This window comes from Canis lupus, chromosome 21 (genome assembly GCF_003254725.2).
Source record: "Canis lupus dingo isolate Sandy chromosome 21, ASM325472v2, whole genome shotgun sequence".
Lineage (NCBI taxonomy): Eukaryota > Metazoa > Chordata > Mammalia > Carnivora > Canidae > Canis > Canis lupus.
The window spans coordinates 21,473,133-21,496,760 of record NC_064263.1 but is presented as its reverse complement, the minus strand read 5'-3'; the positions used below and the strand labels follow the sequence as shown (position 1 = coordinate 21,496,760).

The 23,628-nt window shown below is 40.8% G+C and overlaps 1 protein-coding gene and 1 long non-coding RNA gene across 3 annotated transcripts in view; both read right to left on the bottom strand.

Moving 5' to 3' along the window:
• The window catches only part of PAK1 (p21 (RAC1) activated kinase 1), a 144,611-nt gene extending 124,511 nt beyond the window's left edge, over nt 1–20,100 (bottom strand). Inside the window, exon 1 of one of the 2 annotated variants that reach the window (XM_025419555.3) lies at nt 19,950–20,100. The gene's annotated coding sequence lies outside the window, so the exon portion shown is untranslated. The remainder of the gene's footprint in view (nt 1–19,949) is intronic. The other variant, XM_035704092.2, reaches the window with a different exon arrangement.
• The window catches only part of LOC112642132 (uncharacterized), a 226,159-nt gene that overhangs the window by 125,708 nt on the left and 76,823 nt on the right, over nt 1–23,628 (bottom strand). The gene's annotated exons all lie outside the window — the stretch shown is intronic.

Here is a 23,628-nt window from a genome sequence, read left to right as displayed (position 1 = left end):
GGGGAATATATATATGCACACACACGCATTTCTCAGATTCCCATCTAAGTGTGATTTAGGTTTTGCTAATCAGATGCTCTCACACTAGATACTAACTTGGAATGAAAGTAGATGAGTGGAGAGATTGGGCACAGGACATGCCTCTTGTTGGGGCAAACTGCAGAAGCAGCACAGTTCTAGATCTAGTAGTTGTGGCAACAGTTTCTTGATTCTGCAGCTTCAGGACTATGGCAAAGAGATTTTGTTCCTGGAAGCTCAGGCTGGGTCCTTTTCTTCTACTCTCCCAAAGGCTTTTTAATCTCTCTGGCACCCTCTAATAAAGCATTTTTCCTTGAACCTGCTAGAGTGGATTCTATTACTTGCCGCTGTTAATAAGAAACCTGACCAATAAACTGCCCTACACTAAAGATAATATTTATTATTTACTATCACGTTCTTATAACAGCTGACCTTGTCTTTGCAGCAACTCTTTCCGCAGTCTGGAATTCAGCCCTCATCTATTTGCAAAAGCTATTCATTTCTTCCATGAAGAGATTTACATATAAAGGATTTAATCCCAGAAAAAAGGAAGTAAAAAGATTTGACAGAGGAGACTGAGCCCTAAAGAAAGCAGCAAGACATCTGACAGAGAAGGAGCAAAGGAGGAAGGAAAGGGGTATTTCATGTGTAAAGAACAACATTTACAAAGGCATTAAAGTGTCTCTTGCCACTAAGGACTGACCCTATGAATGCACAACTTCTTAGAGATGCGATTGACGCAAGCCACAGCATACACTGCTGTTTGCTCAATAAATTAGTACTGAATACTAGTGATTTTTAGAGTCAACTGTCAGGAATTACTAAACCTTAATAACCATGTATTTAAAAAAATACGCTATGCTAGGAGCCACAAAGAAATTCCATAGTGAGATCACAGTCTCCTACCCACAAAGATTTACAATGTAGACAGAAACAAAGATAACTGAAAAGATAAAGGATACAATACAAATATTATAAAGACAAGTGCAAATTCACATAAACAACTGTAAAAATAAAGGCTTCAAGTCACTGGAGTATCTAAAAGTGTTTTGCAGAGCAGATTTTCCCTAAGAGCATTAATTCACTAAATATTGGGATCTCTGGATGGCGCAGCAGTTTGGCGCCTGCCTTTGGCCCAGGGCGCGATCCTGGAGACCCGGGATCGAATCCCACGTCGGGCTCCCGGTGCATGGAGCCTGCTTCTCCCTCTGCCTATGTCTCTGCCTCTCTCTCTCTCTGTGACTATCATAAATAAATAAAAATTAAAAAAATAATAATTCACTAAATATTTACTAAGCAACTAAATGCACTAAAAATTACTCTAGCTACTGAGAATACAGGGAAGCAAGCAAACAAAATCCTTGCTTCACAAGGTTCAGATTCTAACTGAAGAAGAAATAGGAACAAAGGTTTCAAAGACAGAGCTGTAAATTAAAGGACTGGTCATTAGGTTCATTTTGGCTTCCTTATGCTGTATTAATAATGATAGTCAACACTTGCTGAACACTTGTTATGTGCCAGAATCTACTAAGTGCTTTACAATTACTGCTTCATGTAATCCTAGTAACAAACCTACGAAGCAGGTACTATTATTAGTACCATTTTAAGGATAAGAAAACTAAAACTACAGACATTAAGCAACTCTCCCCAGATCAGTCATGAAGCAGAGCCACAAGATTCAAAGTTAGGTCAGTGGCAGGGGTTTAAATGCTGCATAATATGAAAAGAGGACAAAATCATATTTACATGCCATAGATCTGTTAAAATGGGAGACAAGGAGTTAATCTTGCATGAGCTTTACCATCTCTGGGTTGTTTTTTTTTTTCCTTATCCTATAAAATTAGAGATTAGATTCCCTAAACTATGATCTCTTCCAGCTGTTTCCATGGTTACAAAAACAATGTGAAAAGGTATTCAGGTGCCTAGTCCCATTGTTGTTAAGAAATAGGTACTTAGAAGGTTGACCCTATCCAGTTATTCATCAGCTGAGCCCAAGTGCTTCCACCCTTTCATTAAGGGTCACATTAGCATTATATTAATTGGTATAAACAGCTGTAGCACCTCCAGCACAGAGGAGACTGGAGGCCCAGAGAACAAAGGAAGAGGCAGGAAAGCAGTGATTGGCTGACCTGGATCCGTCTAGGGCATGGCATTTGGTCCCTCTGCATTTCTAAGTTCTCATGAATGTGGATGCCGAGGCAGTAGCCCAAAGCCTTTCTCATTTCCATCTCAATCTCCAGGAAGAATTACAATGAGAACAAGAGCTATTGAGGCAGAGAACAGACTGTGAATATTAAAGTATACACTAGGCAGGAGCCTGTAAAAGAAAGAGAGGTTTTTCTTTTGGACCTAACAAAGTGTAACAGTCAAACCCTATTCACTCACCTGCCATATACACTCTGTACCAAATATTACCTTTTCAAGGAGTTTTCCAAACCCTTCAATTATTATTTACTTCTTCCTATCCCTATACATTTATTAGGTATCTGCTAAGTACCAAACTCTGAGCTAGGCACCATAGGAATATAATGAATAAAGCACAATCACCAACTTTGGTGAACTAAATCTAATGGAGAAACTAGTACATACAATGGGATTCTTATCACCTGAGTTTAATATCAAAAAAGGCTATTTAAAAAAATTTTTAATGCCATTTAAGTTAACTGATGAGAGACCAAAATTTCCTAGTAAATTTTTTTAAAAAAAAATCGATCAGGCCTTCAATTTATCAAGATAAACGTAAAATAAATTTTGCTAATTCTTAATATTTAACAAAAATTTAAGTTGTAATTGCCTATAAGCCAAAGAACATCTGTCACTTCACATTTGGCTTTCAAAACACATTGATAAGAGAATCAATTTTGTAAAAATATTCAAGAGCTTCACCAATCTTTCCCAAGAGTCTCTCTTAATCCTGTTACTCAAATCATCGCCCTCTGAATCTCCTTTTGTGTCATTACTCGTGTTAATTTCTCCTTCAATTTTAAACTAACTCTACCATTTAATCCTCATTTGTCAATGATTTTTTGTGTGTATGATTCAAGCGACTCTCCAATATTGCATTATTTCAAATTCATAAAAGTCTTTGTTTCGTGGAATTGTCATTTTTTTGCTCAGTTTTCATTTTAGAATCTATTTGCGTTGTATTGTTAGATTATCCTACCATTAGAAAACACTTACTGAGAAACAGAGTCCAGTGGTGAGCAGGGAGGGATGCTTGAGTGGGGATTAATTTTATAAGTGATCAGTTCCTACAGATAATAAATGAACTTCTAATTTTTTTTTTAATTTATTTATGATAGTCACAGAGAGAGAGAGAGAGAGAGAGAGAGAGAGAGAGACGCAGAAGGAAAAGCAGGCTCCATGCACCGGGAGCCCGATGTGGGATTCGATCCCGGATCTCCAGGATTGCGCCCTGGGCCAAAGGCAGGCGCCAAACCGCTGCGCCACCCAGGGATCCCTGAACTTCTAATTATAGTGCAAAGGACGGAGAGAGTGCTATGGACATTCAAAAAAAGCTTAATAAATACCTGAGTAAATAAGTAAATTATTTTATTCAATCATTCAACAAGGATTTATTGACAGCCTACTATAGGCCACACACTGTTCTAGATGCTGAGTATATATAGTAAGGAATGAAAAAAAGTACCACCTTGTCTTAGGCCATCCATGCTGCTATAACAGAATGCCATAGACTGGGTGGCTTACAAAAAACAGAAATTTGCTTCTCACAGTTCTGGAGGCTGGGAAGTTCAAGATCAAAGCACCAGAAGATTCAGTGTCTGGTGACAACTCTCTTCCTGGCTCATACATGCTGTCTTCTCACTATGTCCTTGCATAGCAGAAGGGGCAAAGGAACTCTCTGGGGTCTCTTTTATGAGAACACTAATGTCATTCATGAGGGTTCCATCATCATGACCTAATCACCTCCTAGAGGCCTTCCATCCCCAGTCATCACATTGGGTACTGAGATTTAACATACAAACTTTGGAAAGACATAAACATTCAGTGTATAGCACGCCCTCAAGAATTTGTAATCATGAGTGGATAGATAAGGACTGGAAGTCTATATGGAAGACATGGCATCCAAGTTGGATCTTAAAGAATAAAGAGTTTTAATAGAAGAGAGGGAAAAGGAACCCTAGGCTGAAGGAAGAAAATGATAAGACATATAAAAGTGAATGGAACTGAAAGTCTTTTTAGAGAGATGAAGTAGGGTCAGGAGAAATAAGGCTGAAGAAGTAAGTGAGGTCAAATTATAAAGTTCCCTGAAAAACAACTTAGTTTACATATTATCTTATAAGCAGTGGGGACACAATGATTGCTTTTGGGTAAGACAGTAACAGCATTAGAAACATTATTCCAGGCAGAATAATGAATGAATAAGAGGGCAGGAAGACTGGTGGCCAGGACACTAGTAATGAGGCAGTTAAAAGCCCAGAGAAAAGATGATTATGGTCTAAACCAAGCAGAGGAGATTGAAAAATAAAAACAAATTTGAAATAACTTCAGAGATAAAATTGCCAAGGCTTAGTAATCCTTGATAGCGTAAGTTCATTCATTCAGCAAATATTTACAACACTTACTTTGTTCCATACACTGTACTACATGATGAAGCACAGTGGTGACAAAAGAGATATGACCTTTGATTCTATAGAGCTGGAAGTCTAGACATATAACAAACAGGTAAGTACAGAATTACATATCATTATAAACTATTATGGAAAATAATGAAGTCCTGTGAGAGGATAATTGGGTAGGGGGATATCTTCTTTAGATTAGACAGGTTCTAGACCACATTTGTTTTCTAAAAGAAGAAAAAGAGGAGAGAGAGAAACCAGACTTGTGGAAAAACCAGAACTGGGGAATAACATACCAAGGGAAAACAGGTGTGAAGACCGTAAGGCATGAAAGATTTTCTCAAACTTTGTAGAACAAGATAAAAAAATGCCCATCACTGAAGCAGAGCCAGTGCAGTGGGCAGTGGCACAAGATGAAATTAGAGAAACAAAAACAAGGATCAGGTCTCTTAGAACACTATAAATCACATTTAAGATTTTATATTTTCTCCTAAATAAAACAAAAAGCCTTTACAGGTTTTAAGCAAAGAGCTCAGTTAAAAAGATTACTGTGGTGGTCTAAGGTAGAGATAGTGGTAGCATGGATTAGAGAGGTAACAACAGACATGGAGAGAGGTAGATGGATTCAAGGAATACATGGGAAATAAAATTGATAAGACTGGGGGTGGAGTACATATGAAGCATAGAAGAACAGGAGGTGTCAGGGGTGAATCTTAAATTTGTGATTTGAGCAACTGCAGAAACAAAGATGTCACTAGGACAAGGATAACTGAGGGAAGACCAAGTTTCTGGGAAAAAATCAAGAATGCAGTTTTAGAGCATATTAAGTAGGAAATGTAAAATTTCAAAGTGGAAATATCAAGTGGGGTAAGTGGATATATGGTTTAGAGTTAAAGAGAGATGTTTAGGGTAGAGATATCTGGAAAAATACGGGAGTTGCCAGCATTTATATGGTATTCAAAGGCAGGACAATGAATGAGACCAAGTATAATGAGAATCTGGCATTAGAAGAGAGGATCTCACCCTTGAGGAATTCCAACATTAAAAATAAAATAAATAAAATCAAGATAGAAAAAGACAACAAAATAAACTAAGGAATGATCAGAGACAAGAGGCAAATGAAGAAAGTGTATCACAGAAGGCAAAAGAATATTTTAGAGAGACCATAACCAAAAAAGGCAAATAGAGAGTTCCATTAAGATGAAAAGGAAAAGGAAATCCTATGGCTGCTAATATCACATAAAGAAATACACCCAGGCATTAAGAGCCCCTTGATGAAAGAACACACTGATACCTAGAAAGTGGTCATGGAAAACAAACAAAAGAAAAACCTGAATCTGAATTAGCCTCTAGATACTACATACACGTAATATACAGGACCGGGACTGAGGAACCTGTTAAACTATAAAAGGAAGATGCAATATCCAAACAGTGGGAAACTCTACAGAAAAAAACAATGCGGTTTTTTCAACAAATAAACTGAAAGGGGGTGAGAAAGAGATTGAGATGGACTTTAGAGTAAAAGAGACAGAAAAGACCTATCAAACAATCTCTCTGTGTAGCCCTTATCTGGATTTTGCTTCAAGCTGTTAGACAAGAAAAAAAAGGTGCAACATTTGAATCACAACTGAATATTTTTATGACATTAAGAGATTATTGAGTATCTGTACCTCTATGGTTTTTGTTTTTAAGTAGATTTGGCACCATGGAGGTCATTATAGGCCTTAGTGAGAGTGGTTATGATGAGGTGGTGAAGGTAGAAGTAGACTGGAATAGGCTTTCAGGTAAATAGGTAAAAAAAAAAAAAAAACTGGAAGCAAAAATTGTAAACAGCTATTAAGGACTAGCTTTTTTTTTTTTTTTTTTTTTTTTTTTAAGGACTAGCTTTGAAGGAGGGCAAAGATAGGTTTTAGCTGGAGGCTGACATGGGATCTCCGGAGGGCTTTTGTTTGTAGGGAAAGGAAAAATTAATTTCATTTAAATAGAACATTTGTTTTGTTGTTGTTTTTTGTTTTTTTTTAATAGAACATTTGAATGCTGCTTGGGATAACTCAGTAGAAAGTAAAATGGAAAGATGCAGTGAAGTAAGGTTTCTAAGATGGGACCATGGGAAGGAAACTAAAAGCATGTAAAGGAGCAGGATAGATGGGCAAAGGCAAAAATTCATGCAAATCCAAGTAGATTCTTAGATTCAGTAGCAGAAATATGAACCTTCTATTTTATCTGTGTTATGGAAAGCAAAGTAGGTAGGGGATGGTTTCCCCTGAGAAAAACTCAGGGGAAAACATGATAGGTGCAGATTGAAGGGAGAATTGAACATATAACCTGAATAAAAGTAGTTATTTCCAGAGCCAAAAAACAAAGGGGGTTAAAGACCACAGGTTTTTGGAAACAGGAAATGAGTCAATTGAATTGATTAACTCCTGAGGAAATCATTAAAAGAAAGACTGTGGTGGTATTTTCAGTTTGCAAATATTAAATCCTGTCAAGAGCCCATTTGGTCTTTATAACCCTTGACCCAGTAATCCTACCTATGGGAATTCATTCTAGAAAAAAAAAAAAAAAAAAAAAAAAACACGGGCAGACCAGGTGGCTCAGCGGTTTAGCGCCACCTTCAGCCCAGGGTGTGATCCTGGAGACCCAGGATGAGTCCCACATCAGGCTCCCTGCATGGTGCCTGCTTCTCCCTCTGCCTGTGCCTCTCTCTCTGTGTATCTCATGAATGAATGAATGAATGAATGAATGAATAAATAAATAAATAAATAAATAAATCTTTTTAAAAAACTATCTTTTAAAGGAGAAAGCTAAATGCAGTATTATAGATAAAATTACAGTGTGATTTATAACAGGAAAAGAAAAGCTAAATGATTGGGATGGTTAGTTTTATGTATCCACTTGCTAGGCTATAGTACCCAGTTACCTGATTAAATCTAGGTACTAATCTAAATCCCCTGAAAGTATTTGTAGATATAGTAAATATCTACAAGTCAGTTGACATTAAATGAAGGAGATTATTATTCTTATTTTAGATTTTATTTATTCATTCATGAGAGACACAGAGAGAGAGAGAGAGAGAGAGAGAGGGAGGGAGAGAGAAACAGGCAGAGGGAGAAGCTGGCTCCATGCAGGGAGCCTGATGTGGGACTCGATCCCCCGTCTCCAGGATCACACCCTGGGCTGAAGGCAGATTTTTCTTCCTAATCTAATGGTAGGCTTCATCCAATCACAGTTGAATGGCCTCAAGAGCAAATCTGAGGCTTCCCCACAAAAAAAGAATTCTACTGGTTCTGTTTCTCTTACAGAACACTGACTGGGGATCCCTGGGTGGCGCAGCGGTTTGGCGCCTGCCTTTGGCCCAGGGCGCGATCCTGGAGACCCGGGATCGAATCCCACATCGGGCTCCCGGTGCATGGAGCCTGCTTCTCCCTCTGCCTGTGTCTCTGCCTCTCTCTCTCTCTCTCTCTCTCTGTGACTATCATAAATAAATAAAAATTTAAAAAAAAAAAAGAACACTGTTTCAATGCTTAAGGCAAATTATGGAAGATCATCTAAAATCTTACAAGTACTAAGAAATAACATAGGGAAATGTTTATAGGTCAAGAAAAAAGGGCAAACAACAAATTTAGGCTACATTGTGATTACAACTATGTAAACATGTATGTTTATATGTAAGGAAAAAAAGAAACAAAAGTGTTTATTCGTTAAAGAATGGAATCCTGAGTGAATTTTTAATTTATGAATTTAAATGTTATGAAATAGTTTGTGAAATAGGGCTATTATTTTCAATGGAAGAGAGTTAGCATTATTGTTAAGCCTTATCAAAATTATGTAGCACTTAAAAAAAAACTAAAAATCTAAAAGGAAACTGCCAATTTTGAAATGTTGCCTTGGTTATTACTATAAAGAATGGACTCGGGATCCCTGGGTGGCTCAGCGGTTTGGCGCCTGCCTTTGGCCCAGGACGTGACCCTAGAGTCCTGGGATCGAGTCCCACGTCGGGCTCCCTGTATGGAGTCTGCTTCTCCCTCTGCCTGTGTCTGCCAGAGACAGAGAGAGGCAGAGACACTCTCTCATGAATAAATAAATAAAATCTTTAAAAAAAAAAAAAAAAAAAAAAAAGAATGGACTCTCTGGAAGGCAAGTATGCCTCAAGGGCCTCAATTCAATGCCATTTTTCAGTAACATAGAATTCTTCAATTCAAATGGTATGAAGAAAGAACCAGAATGGCAAAGCAGCCAATGCTCAACTTGATCAGCTTAAAAATTTCCCACACCCTTAGCTACCTACTAGCATCAGGGCATGCATTCAACTTTGACTCAGATCAGAGATATTCATACTGGGTAGCTAAATATTTAGCACACTAAGGTTTCTTTTCTCCTGTATTCTCCCAACACCACGCACTGAAAGGATTCTTGTATGTTTATTGAACTTGAGAAAAAAACAAATGCTCTCCGTAAAGAAGTCATATGGACCTCAGTTTGATTTCAAACAAAACGTATTTACTGAGTGGCTACTCTATTTTAGGAACTATGAATACAATGGTGAGCAGAAAAAGATAATTTTTATTTTAAGGAAAAGGGTACTATATTAAAACGCACTCTTTAGGGTGCCATGCGTTAAAGAGAAATAATTCTGTGCAGCTTAGGGTCTGGTACAGCAGATAGATATTATTCATATAATGCCATAGTGTAATGGGTAAGAGTATGGTTCTTTATAATTGATACAAATGCTGGTGTTTAAGAGTGAAGTGCATTGGTGTCTACAATTTATTTGGAATGACTTCAAAATAAAATGGATTGATGAATGGTTTAAGGGATGGACAGATATTCAAATACAGCAAAATATTACAGAATCTAAATAATGAATATATGGGTACTCACTGCACATACTCCCCTAATAGTATAATTTTTAAACACACAAAAAAGTTGAAAGTGTACTGTGAAATAGTTTCAAGAGGAGTCAACCTACAGGGAAGGATATTTTTTGGTAATGAAAATTTCATCTTTGACCAAGAGATCTACTTAGATATTATAGACACCAAGAGGTAGCCTCAAAACCACTTAATCAATTTATCCATCAATATTTATTTGCTTGTTTGTTCTGGCTGACAGTGATAGAGTACATTCTACACTCAAGATACTATGCAAAAAAAAAGATACTATGCTAAAAGTGGTAGCACTATATGGGTGGGTAGTGGCTCTCGGGCACTAATTGTCTATAAAATCTGATTTAATAATCCTTTCTCAGTCTCTCAGAATTAAACAGGATATTGCATAGGGCAGCATTTTGAAAGGTCTCTTCCCACCACACCAACTTTATCAAGTACCATTCACTCTTGTTCCATGTGCACCAGCCATAATGGCTTTTTTTTTAGTTCCTACGTTGAGCTAAACCAGAGCTAATAGAAACATAATATGAGGGGATCCCTGAGTGGCGACGCAGTTTGGTGCCTGCCTTGGGCCCAGGGCATGGTCCTGGAGTCCCAGGATCGAGTCCCGCGTCGGGCTCCCTGCATGGAGCCTGCTTCTCCCTCTGCCTGTGTCTCTGCCTCTAAATAAATAAAATCTTAAAAAAAAAAAAATATATATATATATATATATAATATGAGCCATTAACACAAACCACATACATATGTAATCTTAAATTTTCCAGTAGCTATGGTTTTTTGGGGGTTTTTTTGTTGTTGTTGTTTTGTTTTTAAAGATTTTATTTATTCATGAGAGACACAGGCAGAAGGAGAAGCAGGCTCCATGCAGGGAGCCCGATGCGGGACTCGATCCCGGGTCCCCAGGATCACGCCCTGGGCCGAAGGCAGACGCTCAACCGCTGAGCCACCCAGGCGTCCCTAGCTATGTTTTTAAAAGCTAAAAAAAAAAAAAAGCAGGTGAAATTAATTTGAAAATCTATCTTAACCCAATTTATCCAAAATGTTTCAATATATAGTAAACATAAAAAATTAGCTATATTATTTTTTTCAGCACTAAACCTTCAAAATCTAATATATATTTTATACTTATAGCACATCTGTATTTGAACCAGACACATTTCAAGTTTCAGTACCCATACCGTCTTGTGGTTACCATCTTGAGCAACATAGCTCTAAACTTTTACCTACTTTCAGGGTCTTTGTGCATTTTAAAATGTTCTCTCTGCCTGACATGCTCTACACCCTATTCTCTGAATGGTTAATTTCTATTTATCTTACATATCTTAGTTTAAAAGCATCATCCCCTCAATGAGGCCTTCTACTTCATCACTCCAAAATTCTCTACATTAGTCCGTTATTTCTTTTGCAGGACTTATCAAAACCTGCAACTATTTATTTGTACATTTAATGCTTTTCTCTGTATTCCCCTCTGGAATGTAAGCTTTATAAGAGCAAGGAAAAGGATCATTTCTGTATTGTTTAGGATTGTACCCTGAGTACTGATCACAATGTTTGGCACACAGGAAGCAACCAATAAATATTTGTAGACTAATTAAGGAATTGATAAATAGATGCACTGCAGAGACGTAATGAGCTTGTATGCAATTGAAAGTATGTGTATTTTGCCATTTCTACGTAGTCTGGGACGTTTACAAAACAGTCAACTTCAGACAATTCTCTGGCAAGCAGCAATAGTTAGAAACATGATATTGGGGGTGCCCGAGTGGCTCCATCCATTAAGTACCTGACTCTTGACTTTGGCTCAGGTAATGATCTCAGGGTCTGAGACTGATCCCCAAGTGGGGCTCAGTGCTGAGCATGGAGCCTGATTAAGATTCTTTCTCCCTCTCCCTTTGCCCCTCTCCCATCTCCACCCCATTCCCCCTACCCCGCTTGCTCACACAAGTGCATGTTCTCTTTCTCTTTTTTTTTTTTAAAGAAACAACATGATTTTTAGAAAGAAAACAAGCAGTAAATATCTTTTACATTCCCCAAGAAACCAGAAATTTTTTAGAAATCAGGGGAAAATGAAGGAAGTGCCACTGGTCAAAGCAACACCCAAATGAGGGGCCAACACTAGATTTGGAGATAGATGATATGGATTAAAGACTGCAATTTCCAAACTTGTGGAATAGTCAGTTATAATGAGGCTGATGATGTTGATTTGTTCCTGATCTCATTTATCCCCAATAAACACTGACATTGGGAGAAGCAGGTGGCTGAGAAACAGGGAGATCACCAACCCAAACTCATTTTTTAAAAACATTAAAAGAGGGGCATCTGGATGGCTCAGTGGTTGAGCATCTGCCTTTGGCTCAGGTCATGATCCCAGGGTCCTGGGACCAAGTCCTGCACCAGGCTCCCCACAGGGAGATGGCTTCTTCCTCTCCCTATGTCTCTACCTCTCTCTGTGTGTCTCTCATGAATAAATAAGTAAAGTCTTTAAATAATACTATTGATTACATTTCCACAATGAAACTGCTAGGTTTATTGGCTTGGGTTTTTTTTTTTTTTCCTTTTTTCTTTTATTCTTCTGTATTCTCAAAAGTTTAAAGAATCTGACTTCAAATCATAGCTGTGCTGCTATACATAGCCTCAGGCAATTCAATTAACCTGTTTCCTACTCTTTAATATGGAAATAAAATAATACCTGTCCTAGCTAATCCACAGAGTTGTTGAAAGAATAAAGTGAGATAATATTAGTGAAAATACTTTGTACACTAGAGGCCCTTTACCACCTAGGCCTGGTCTTCCTGTCTTACCAGTAATTCCCCACCTTGTAACGTATCCTATAAGTGTACTAAAATACTCAGGGTTCCCCAAGCATGTTGTCAAGCCTTCTAGTTCTCATACTGCTCTTTCAGGAAGGTTCTTTCTCTCTGCTCTCCTCCCATCCCTCCCCAACTGTGTTTGGTTAACCCCTGTTCATCTCTCAGAACACAACTTAGCTGTCACATTAAGAAGGCTTGCCAGGCCATCCCCATTGCAGGTGGAGTAGATGCCTTTCTTCTGTCTTTACATATCATAAGCCTGTATCATTTTGCTCTCATAACTGTCTATGGACATGTCTGTTTCTCAACTATTAGCTTAAGGGTAAAGACCAGATATGATTCATTATTTCTTCAGAGCCCCTGACAATGCCTGATGCTTAATATGTGTTTAGCAAATGAAACTTAAATGACAATTAAAACATTAGTTTTCATATGGTAGGTACCTAAGACTTTTATGCAAAATACTACAATATAAAGCAATACTTCTCAATCTTGGCTGCATATCAGAATTCTATAAATCTTCTAAAATAGAGATTTCAAGAGATTTTGAATAAGTAGACTTTAGAACCCAGGCAACAGTAATTTTTTTTTTTACATCTTCACAAGTAGTTCAAGTGTATAACAATTCAAAAACACTGCTTTAAATAATTGAGGTCATTAAATTACAACAATTCTACCTAACACTTACATAGCTTAACATACAAAACAATTCATTTCTACACATATTACTTTTTTAATCCAGTATAGTTAACATACAGTGTTATATTAGTTTCAGTTATATAATATTCGTTTTCAACGTATTATTAATTGAATCTTCACAACTCTGAGTTAGCTATTATTTCTATTTTCCAAACTAAGAAATAGATAAGTAAGTGTTCAAATAGGTCTTTGCCTAACTTCAAGTTTTTTTTTTTTTTAAGATTTTATTTATTTATTCATGAGAGAGACACAGAGAGAGAGAGAGGCAGAGACACAGGCAGAGGGAGAAGCAGGCTCCACGCAGAGAGCCCGACGTGGGACCCAATCCTGTGTCTCCAGGATCATGCCCTGGACTGCAGGCGGCGCCAAACAGCTGCGCCACCGGGGCTGCCCCCTAACTTCAAGTTTAATGCTCTCCCTTCTACATCTATCTCCTTCCTTAGAAAGTGACAGAGGATATTGTAGCAACATACAAAGTATAAGGGAACAATGGTTCAAATGAGAAAGACATGAATTCCAGCTTTGTGGAAATCAAGGAGAGAATAAGGAAAGTTGAGCCTTAAAGATACAGGTAGGCAGATGAGAATGGAAGTCACACATATTCTATCACTGTCATTTATCACTCCCGAAAGATTCAAAAAGGCAGATCTTGTAAAGGAGGAAAGTGTTTTTGCCAGCCTTACTTGGTACTTACACAGCCTGCAAGGGGCAGTGGAAAGGGCTGGAAGTAGAAAAGTGAAGTAAGAAAGTCCCTTAAACAGGAATGAACTTCCCAATTCTGCATGCAGATTACTTCACCCTGACTCCATGAATAAGAGCCAAGACATAACAGACTTGTTGTAACTAAGACTTAGATCAACTTTAGAGAAATAATATCAAACAAAGTCATATTAATGAGGAATCAATGAACTTCTGGTTCTTTCTAGACTTATCACACTATTCTTAGGGGATAATCTGGAATATCCTAGCACATACATCATTTCCCCTGAATCAAAGACTAGGATAGAATGGTGGAGAAAATTACTTAAGAAAGATAAAGCTTAACACAAAACATATGACATGATGTTAATAAATGTATGATAGCAAAGGGAAATGAATATTCAGGCAGTAATGACACACAACACTGGATAAAGTCTGATCTCTCAGCTTCAGTAGTAAAGTGTCATCTTGTGAGTCTGCAATTTCATGACCATCTGACATAGTTAGCAATTTATTTTTTTTTAGTTCAAACTCTGGACTTCAGTCAGGATTTTCTTAGGGGGAAAAGGCTAAAGGGATTAGGAAGCAATCTAAAAACATTTTTCATGCTCCAAAGTTTAGTTTGATAGCTTAAAAGGCAATATGATATAGTGGCAAAAGTGAAGTACTGCACTGAGATCCAAACACTGTAGTCTTAAACCAATATTTAGTCATTGCTAAATTGCAATCATTGCTTAATGATGTGCCTTTGAGCAAACCAAGACTTCTATAATCCAGTCTCCTAACTCGTAAAAAGGAAATACCTATCTCACAAGGCTGTTGTGAAGATTATACAAAAAACACCAGGGAAAGATGTTATTCTTTCCCTGTATGAATGATAAATATAAACGCATGTAAATCTGTCTTCACTAATCTTTCTGTGCACAAAAGAGAGAGCAGGCTAAATGAGGAAAAAAAATTATTTTAACTCTCAAAGCAATATACTTGCAAAATATTCCTAGATTCTCTATACAGAAAAATTAAAGCAGCCTGGGTAATGAACATAATACATAATTGATGGTATCCGGTGAATATGAACTGGAATGGAGGTCTACGCACTTACTTTCAGCAAAACCTTGAACAAGTTCCCTTTGCCAATCTGAGCCTCAACCTCCTTTTCCATTAAACAGAAATACTAGCAATCATCTTACACATTTATTTTGAAGATTGGAGAAAACTCACAAAATGGTACATAACAAGTGTTCAATAAAGTTTATAACAACTGCTAACAAATTACTCTCTCCAGAGGTTCCTTTATATTCAATATTTTATTTAGTTGCTTTATAACCTTGTAAGCTAGTCATAGCAATTGTTCCTATCTCCATTTTACAGTTGGACAAAATGCACAGAGCTAAAATTATTTCCATAAGATCATATAATAATGAGAGACTAAGGTTCCCTGACCACTCCTCCCACCCCAAATTACATTAGTCCTTAGGAATTAAAATGATATCTATGAAATAGTATGTGCTTTTGAAAATCTTAAGCTTCCTCTTTCCAAAAAAAAAAAAAAAAAGTTATTTTTCCCTACTCTCTGGTTATGATTTAGAAAGACAAAAAGGGGGAAAGAAAAGTTCATTAAAACCAGCAACAATGGGGATCCCTGGGTGGCGCAGCGGTTTAGTGCCTGCCTTTGGCCCAGGGCGCGATCCTGGAGACCCAGGATCGAATCCCACGTCGGGCTCCCGGTGCATGGAGCCTGCTTCTCCTTCTGCCTCTCTCTCTCTCTGTGTGACTATCATAAATAAATAAAAATTAAAAAAAAAAAAAAAAAAACCAGCAACAATGGAATTGAAAATTGTCTCAAATTAGCAACTATTGATCCCACCTTGATTTTTTTCATTTTCCCCAACAAAGCCACTGATCTCTTAATTAAAATGTTTCTAACAGTCTGCTTATCAAAATGATACTTATTTGATGAATTATTTCTAAACTGACAAAAAAATTTAGAAAGACAAATTTCTCCTGTTTTCATGAGTATACATCAATTTTTTACCCCTCTATTTTATCCCTTCATTTCGGCATTTATCATACCATGTTGTAATATCTTCAACACCTTGAGGACTTGAACTGCATCCTACATATACTTGAACATCCTGTCCCAGCATGGGGCCTTGTACATGGTAGATAAAGACTCGGTAAATGTTGATAAATAAATGAACAAATGAAGCCAATCTCTCGAAGGGAAGTTAGGAACAGAGAAAACTGGATATGGTATCTTAGGGCTAATAGGAAAGTGAAAGAAACAAAATATTTTAAGAGCTTCATAAGGACAAAAAAAAGCTTCATAAGGAAGAGAAACCTTTGTGTGGAGTCAAACAGGCCCTTGTACAGCTTTAAGTATCACTAGAGAAAAGACAAAAACCACAGAAGGCCCGGAAGAGACAGTTTCAAGTCAAAAGACTCAAAAATTAGGGTGCTCATGTAGATTTGCAAAACCGGTTATAAATTCCCAAGAAACAATCCCAGCCCAGCCCGAGATATTTCAACAGCAGTTTTCAGGTCTTGGCTTAAAGAACTATAGCTGGAAAAAAAAAAAAAAAAAAAAAGGAACTATAGCTGAAAAATACTGCAGGCTTTGGTGGAGAAGGACAGATGTAAAATCAAAGAAAAGCGCTAAAATAAATCCCCAAAAATGTTAGAATCCACTTGGATTTGCATATTGGAGTGTGGTTCCTCTTCATTCTGAGAACTATTCTTGAAAAAAACCCCAGTGTAACAGCTGGCTGTAAACAGGACTAAATCCTCTTATATTTTTTATTCAACAAATATTTGAGAGCCTGCTATATGCAATCACTATTCTAGGTACTGGGAATAAAGTAGCAAACAAAACAGAATGCTCTCAGGAAGCTTCCAATCTAGTGGCAAAAGATATGTGACAGACAGATGAAATGGATCATCAAGCAGTAAGTGTTAAGGAAGAAAAAGAAGGGAGTGGGAGAGAGAGTACAAAAGGAAAGAGTGGGAGGGAGCTGGCAAGGAGCTGGTCTTATCAAAAACAGATCATCTAACGCAGTGGTTTTCAAACTTTAACAAGTGTCAGAATCACCTGGAGGCTTGTTACAAAGCACAGGTTTGGAGGCCCCAACCCCAGAGTTTTTCATGTGTAGGTCTGGGATGGAAAAAGTAATTTGCAATTCTATCAAATTCCCAGATTACTTTGATGCTGTTAGTATAGGGACCAAACTTGGAGCTAATTGTTCTAACCCAAAAGATTAGGAAGCCTCTATCCCAGGGGTCTTGATTTGCTTCTTTATGTATTCATTCATTCATTTCAAAAACATACTCAGTGCCAGTAACTCTGTTAGTCACTAAAATTAAACAGGTCCTGCCTGGCCTCAAAAAATTCACATATTAATAGGGGGAAAAAAACCTCAGATAATTACAATAGAGTACTATAGAGAACTTTGAGACTGGTACATATTATGAGCCAGAAGATAAAAAGCAACCAATTCTATCAAAGTAATAGGAGGACTAACTAAGGAACTGTTTCCCAGAGGTCCAACAAGCACTTTTCCAGGAAGGAAGGAGGTGGAAGGCCAGGATTTCCACTGGAAAGAATAGCACCAGGCAAGAGGAGAGATGAGAAACAGTATGGCAGAGGAGTTATATAGAAAGTGAGGCTGCGGATCCCTGGGTGGCGCAGCGGTTTGGCGCCTGCCTTTGGCCCAGGGCACGATCCTGGAGACCCGGGATCGAATCCCACATCGGGCTCCCGGTGCATGGAGCCTGCTTCTCCCTCTGCCTGTGTCTCTGCCTCTCTCTCTCTGTGTGTGACTATCATGAATAAATAAATAAAATCTTTAAAAAAAAAAAAAAAAAAAAAAAAAAGTGAGGCTGCAAAGGTAAGCAGTAGTTGATCTGAGAGCTTCTTATTTATGTTAAAGAGCTTAAAATTTTATCTTTAGAGGCACCTGGGTGACTCAGTGGTTGAGCATCTGCCTTTGGCTCAGGTCGTGATTCCGGGGGTCTGAGAAGGATGGAGTCCTCCATTGGGCTCACCGCAGGGAGCGGGTTTCTCCCTCTGCCTATGTCTCTGCCTCTCTCTCTGTCTCTCATGAATAAATAAATAAAATCTTTTAAAAAATTTATCTTTAGGCAATGACTAGTTGGGAGGTAGGGAAAAATGATGTGATGGGATATAATTTTATAAAGGTCTCTGAATACACAGGGCCCTTCTTTCACAAATCGCTTTCTCCAAGCCTCATAAGGTGTGCTTAGTAAATGTATATTTAATTGAACTGAATAAGCTTTCCATCTAGTGCTATCTTATGGATGAGAGGCAGGTCACCACCTTCCCCACAAGACTCACTTTGGCCAGGACAAGACTTGTAAAACAGGTCCAGCAGCCTCAATTACTGCACACTACTCCTTGTACAACTGGAGTCCCCCAGAGATTAGGGCAAGCCTTCATTGTTTACATGTCTACCTCACCCACTAGACTTTGAGTTCTCTGAAAACAGAGAATGTCTTAATAGACTCTGAATCCCCCTTTATGTTCAATTCTCCATTTGGAAAGGCATGATTATGATGGCCTTTACTGTCTTGAATGTTTAAGCAGCAAACATTGCTGCAAGTATTTTGGAGGAATACTTGAGAAGTTTTTGGTATTTATGAGTGTTGGGAGAAAAGTGTTTTTTTTTTTTTTTTTTTTTTTTGTTAGGAGACCCAAAACATAGTAGCTTTCTAAACTCCAATAATGTTGGGTAAATGAATGACTGACTAAGCAAATTGTAATTGTAATAACCCCATGATCTCATATAGGTAAGGATATAAATAAGCTTCAGGGTTCATGTTGCCAAAACTCTTGTGAGAAGCAGAGTTTCCAGTTGAAGTGAGGTGGATTTCACATGCATCTGATATAGGATTTCCCAAATAGGAACTAAAAATGTTACAGGTGCCATAAAAATCTTGCCAGGTCTCTGGGGGCCCCAATGAGTTGTTTTGCCTGAAAGGAGTTCGAAGGTGGATACCAGCAAAGACCAGGGGAGGGTGGGGTCATGAAGCAGGTGATGGGATAATTCGGCGGACTCTTCAAAGCTGGAGTACCTGCTCGATACCTGCGGATTTCTAGAGCTCAAAAAGTCCTGGAATTTTAAGGTTGGAAGTGAGATGCTCAAGGTCACAAAGTATGAAGGTGAAGCCACAAGGTAAGACCAATGAGGCATCTGTTGATTCCTGTTTTCTTCTGACAAAGTCACAGCAGGCAAAATGAAAGGTCATTCTCAGGAACAAGTTTTAAAATACGGGCTAGGGGCGCCTGGGTGCCTCAGTGGTTGAGCATCTGCTTTCCGCTCACGCCGCGCTCCTGGGGTCCCGGGATCAAGTCCCCCAATCAGGCTCCCCGCGGGGAGCCTGCTTCTCCCTCAGCCTGTGGCTCTGCCTCTCTGTGTCTCTCCTGAATAAATAAATAAAATCTTTAAAAATAAATAAGATAGAATATGGGCTAGACTAACGAATTTGAATTTTTATAGGTCACCATAGTACTAAACTTCCCCTTCACCTTTCATTCTTGGGAGAACAAGTCTCAGTTATCCAAGCAGTTTAACAAACAATAAGCACTTTGCTCCCGACGCTCATAAATACCAAAAACTTCCCAAGTATTCCTCCAAAATACTCGCAGCAGTGTTTGCCGCTTAAACATTCACGACAGCAGAGCCCATCATAATCGTGCCTTTCGAAATGGAGAACTGAACGTAGAGTAACTATAAATCCCTTTTCCTCGCTGGTTTCTAACTCCGCAAGTCGGAGTATTCCCGGGGTGGGGGAGGGGCCGCGTGAGTGCCGCAGATCCAGCAGGATTTTCAAGGAGGTGAAGCCGAGAGGGGATTCCCCCGGCCTGGACGGGAGGGATTTTTTCCCCCCCGGCAGGATGAGTCGGACGCCGCTGTGCGAGGCTCGCCGGGGGCCCGCCGGGGTTAGCGCCTGAGGACCGCGAAGTTCGCGAGGGAGGCGGCTCCCGCCCCAGACCTGCCGGGCCCGGCCCCTCCCCCGCCGCGGCCCTGCCTCGGGTACCCCAGCGCCTCGACCACCCCCGCCCAGCTGCTGAGAGCCGCGGCCTCGCCGGCAGCGCTCAGGGGGCCTTTGTTGGTCCGCCGAGAGCCGTGGCCGCGCCTCACCTTACCTGGCGCCCCCGCCCGCCGCGAGCAATGAATGGGCCGCGGCCCCCACCCGCGCCCCCGCGCCCCGCGCCCCCGCCCCGCAGCCGCTCTCACCTTCCGCGCTCGCTCGGCTCCGCTCCTCCTCCTCCACCCCGGTGGCGGCGGTCGCGCCGGGGAGTGAGCGCGCGAGTGTGCGCGAGGGGCCGCCTCACTTTCTCCCTCCCGCCGCCGCCGCCGCCGCCGCCGCCGCCGCGCGCTCGGCGCCTCCCCCACCCTGCGCGTGCCGGGGAGTCCCCTCAGGACCGGGCGGGGGTCGGCGAGGGCGCCCGAGGCGGAGAGGCCACGGGGGGAGGGGCGCCGTGAGGAGCGGGGGCGTGAGGTGGGCGGCGCAGAGTTCTCTGAGGGGCTCCTGAGAGCGCGGGACCCCGGGAAACAGGGGTAAGAGTCCGAGGGGAAAGCGCTGGGAAGCAGGACCGCAGGGCGGGTGAGGGAGACCGCGAGGAGGCGGGAGGCGGGAGGCGGGAGGCGGCGCTGTGTGGGAAGCCGTGAGGGGGCGTCTGCCGCGCCGCAGGCACCTCGGGCTCCAGCTGCAGCCGAGGCCCGGCCGCCCGCCCCCCGCTCGCCCGCGGCGGCGCTATTGTGCGGCCCCAGCGCCTCCCCACCGGCCCCCGCCCGCCGAGCCGGCCCGCCCCGCCTCCCGCAGGTGGGAGGGGGCGGGGAGCGCTGCCCGACCCACGTGAGGAGGCCAACCCGGGCGTGGGGGAGGGCGAGCGCCGGGTGACGTCATCGGCGCATGACGCCAGAGGCTGGGGGATCACCCGGCACCGCGTGATGTCACTGCTCCCGCGTCTCTGCTCTCGCCCTGCAGCCTCTTCTGCTGCAGACATCTTCGCGCGCGGCCGGCCGGGAAGGTTTTGGTTTGGGGGATGGTTTGTTGGGGCGTCAGTGGTGTGCGTAGCCTACGGTCCAAAGAGACGGCTAACCCCACAGGCTTGTGGTCCTCTTCAGGTTAAAAAGCACCAACCGCATCTGCTAGCTCATTGTCAAGAGCTGGATTTGAAAGCCACTACACATCCTGCGACCTCAAAGCCAGACGTTTATTCTACTGCTTGTTTTTTCGTTTGGAGACGCGCGGGGTTGGGAGACCTCGTGAGCTGATACAATGGGTTTCCTTTCCCATTTTTCTCTTACCTCGCAGGCTACGTTCAACCCAGACCTTTCCTCTGAGCTCAGATTCTGTATTTCCTAATACCTCCTGGACAGCATCACTTGCATACCCCACTGCATCTCAGATTCCAGATGTGCAGAACTGAGACATTACTGACCAAGAAGGGTCTGGAATCAGATTGTCTTGCTTCAGTTTGCAGCGACGCTATCTTTAGTGTTGAGACCTTAACGTTTCCAAGCCACAGTTTCTGCTTAATAAATAGTGCTGGTGCATCCTTAACTCCATCTCTCTGTGCCTGTTTTACCATAATAGGAACTACAACCTATTATCATTTCCCCCAAACTTACTACTCCTGTTCCTTTCTGGTCTCAGTGAATAAACCACCATCACCCAAACCACTATGCCAGAAACCAGGACGTAGCCCCCATTCTTACTCCATCAACATCCTTAGCAAGTCGGTCACAAACTTTAGAAGACTCTGTAGAGTCTCCTAAATATTTCTCAAGCCCTTGCCTTTCTCTTCACTTACCATCACCTGATCCATTGGAGCAGCTTTCAGTCTTCAAATTCAATCCATTCTTGCTGGTGATAGAGAAAGCTTTTAAAACCACAAATCTAATGATGCTTTCCCCTGTTTAAACACTCTGAAAGGTTTTTGTTTCTTTCAGGATGAAGTCCAAACTCGTTAACTTGGCACTGTGCAACCTTGGTGCTTACACCAGCCTTTCTAGCTTCCTCTCACATAGAATATCTTTTGTTCCAGCCACACTGAAATGCTATTTAATGTTCTTTCAGTGCAGGTTTCTTCATGTCTCTGAGCCCTTCTATCTTTAATCTCACTGGCCAACACCTATTCATTCTACAAAACCCAGCTCAGATGTCATGTTCATGTATTCACTCGACTAATATTTTCTAATATTTCTTAAAAGCCTTGCAATGTTGTAATCCTATGGTATTTTCATGCCTTTTGTGGCATGTAGCAGTCTCTACATGCAAATTGTATCTGTCTGTCTAACTTTCTGAGCTCCTTGAATGCAACTCATATTCCTATCCATACTATCCTTATTCCCAGTATCTAAAACGGTGGTTGACACATAGAATAAATATGTCATAAAAATGTATTTAATAAATGTTCACATACTGCTCACTATGTGCCAGATACTGTTCTAAGCACTGTCTCCTTTAAGCCTCCAATAACCCTGTGAGATAGAGTACTATTATTCCCTTCCTCCATTTTATTGTTGAGGAAACTGAGGTGCAGAGGGGTTAACTTAACCCAAGGTCATAATCTACCAAATTAATTCTAATCTAAATGGTTTTCGCTTGGTCTCTGTGGTGGGCAGAATAATGGCTCCCCCAAAATGTTCATATTCTAATCCCAAGAGCCTATAAATATATTACCTTCCATGACAAAAGGGATTTTTGTGGTTAAGGATCTTGAGGGGAGGAGGTTATTCTGGATTATCTAGATGAATGCAATGTAATCACAAAGGTCCTTAAAACTGAAGGGGGGAGGGGCTTTGAAGAGGGAGGTGGAAGACTGAGGAAGAAGTAGATTCACCTACAGAGGAAGTCAGATGTGAGAGGTGATTCAATGTGAGAAGCCACCCTTTGAATACAGAGGAATAAAGATACCAGCTAAAGAATAAAAACTCTGAACACCAGAAAAGGCGAAAAAACAGATCCTCAGAGCCTCCAGAAAGGAATGGAGCCCTGTTGACACCTTGATTTTAGTCCGATGACACCCATTTTGGATTTCTGAACCACAGAACTGTGTAATAATGAGTGTGTGTTGTTTTAGACCACTACATTTGTTACAACAGTAATAGGAAACTAATAGTGTCAAATTAAGGATGACTAGGGGTGCCTGGGTGGCTCAGTCAGTTAAATGTCTAACTTCAGCTCAGGTCATCGTCTCAGGGTCTTGGGATCAAGCCCAGAGTTGAGCTCCCTGCTCAGCTGGGAGTCTGCTTCTCCCTCTCTCTCTGTCCCACCTCCCTCTTGCACTCTCTCTCTCTTTCTCTCTTTCAAATAAATAAAATCTTTTTAAAAATCAAGGGTATGGGGATCCCTGGGTGGCTCAGTGGTTTAGCATCTGCCATCAGCCCAAGGCGTGATCCTGAAGTCCCGGGATGGAGTCCCACATCAGGCTCCCTGCATGGAGCCTGCTTCTCCCTCTGCCTGTCTCTGCCTCTCTCTCTCTCTCTCTCTCTCTCTCTGTGTGTGTGTGTGTGTCTCATGAATAAATAAAATATTTTTTTAAAAAATCAAGGGTGTTTGCTCTATGCTAACAATTGTAGGGGACTACTTGCTAGAGATGCAAGGTTCTTAGTTGCATCTACTCAAGTGTCTCTCTCAGGCCTCAGGGTCCCACTCCTTACCTATAGGAACACTGACGTTAGCATAAGAGTACATTCAAAGGATCGCTGCCACCCTAAATGTTATGTTCTGAGCCTGATTTTTCAGCATCGGCTCTACAGAAGAGGGTTCTTTAAAAATCTTCCATGGAGGTCTTCTGGAGTTCATACCATGTCCTGAATTGACAGGTGGATGGATGATCTGATCCTGAAATTCCCTTTCTTCAAGGCCTTTTTTTTTTTTTAACTGAGATTTATTGATTGATTG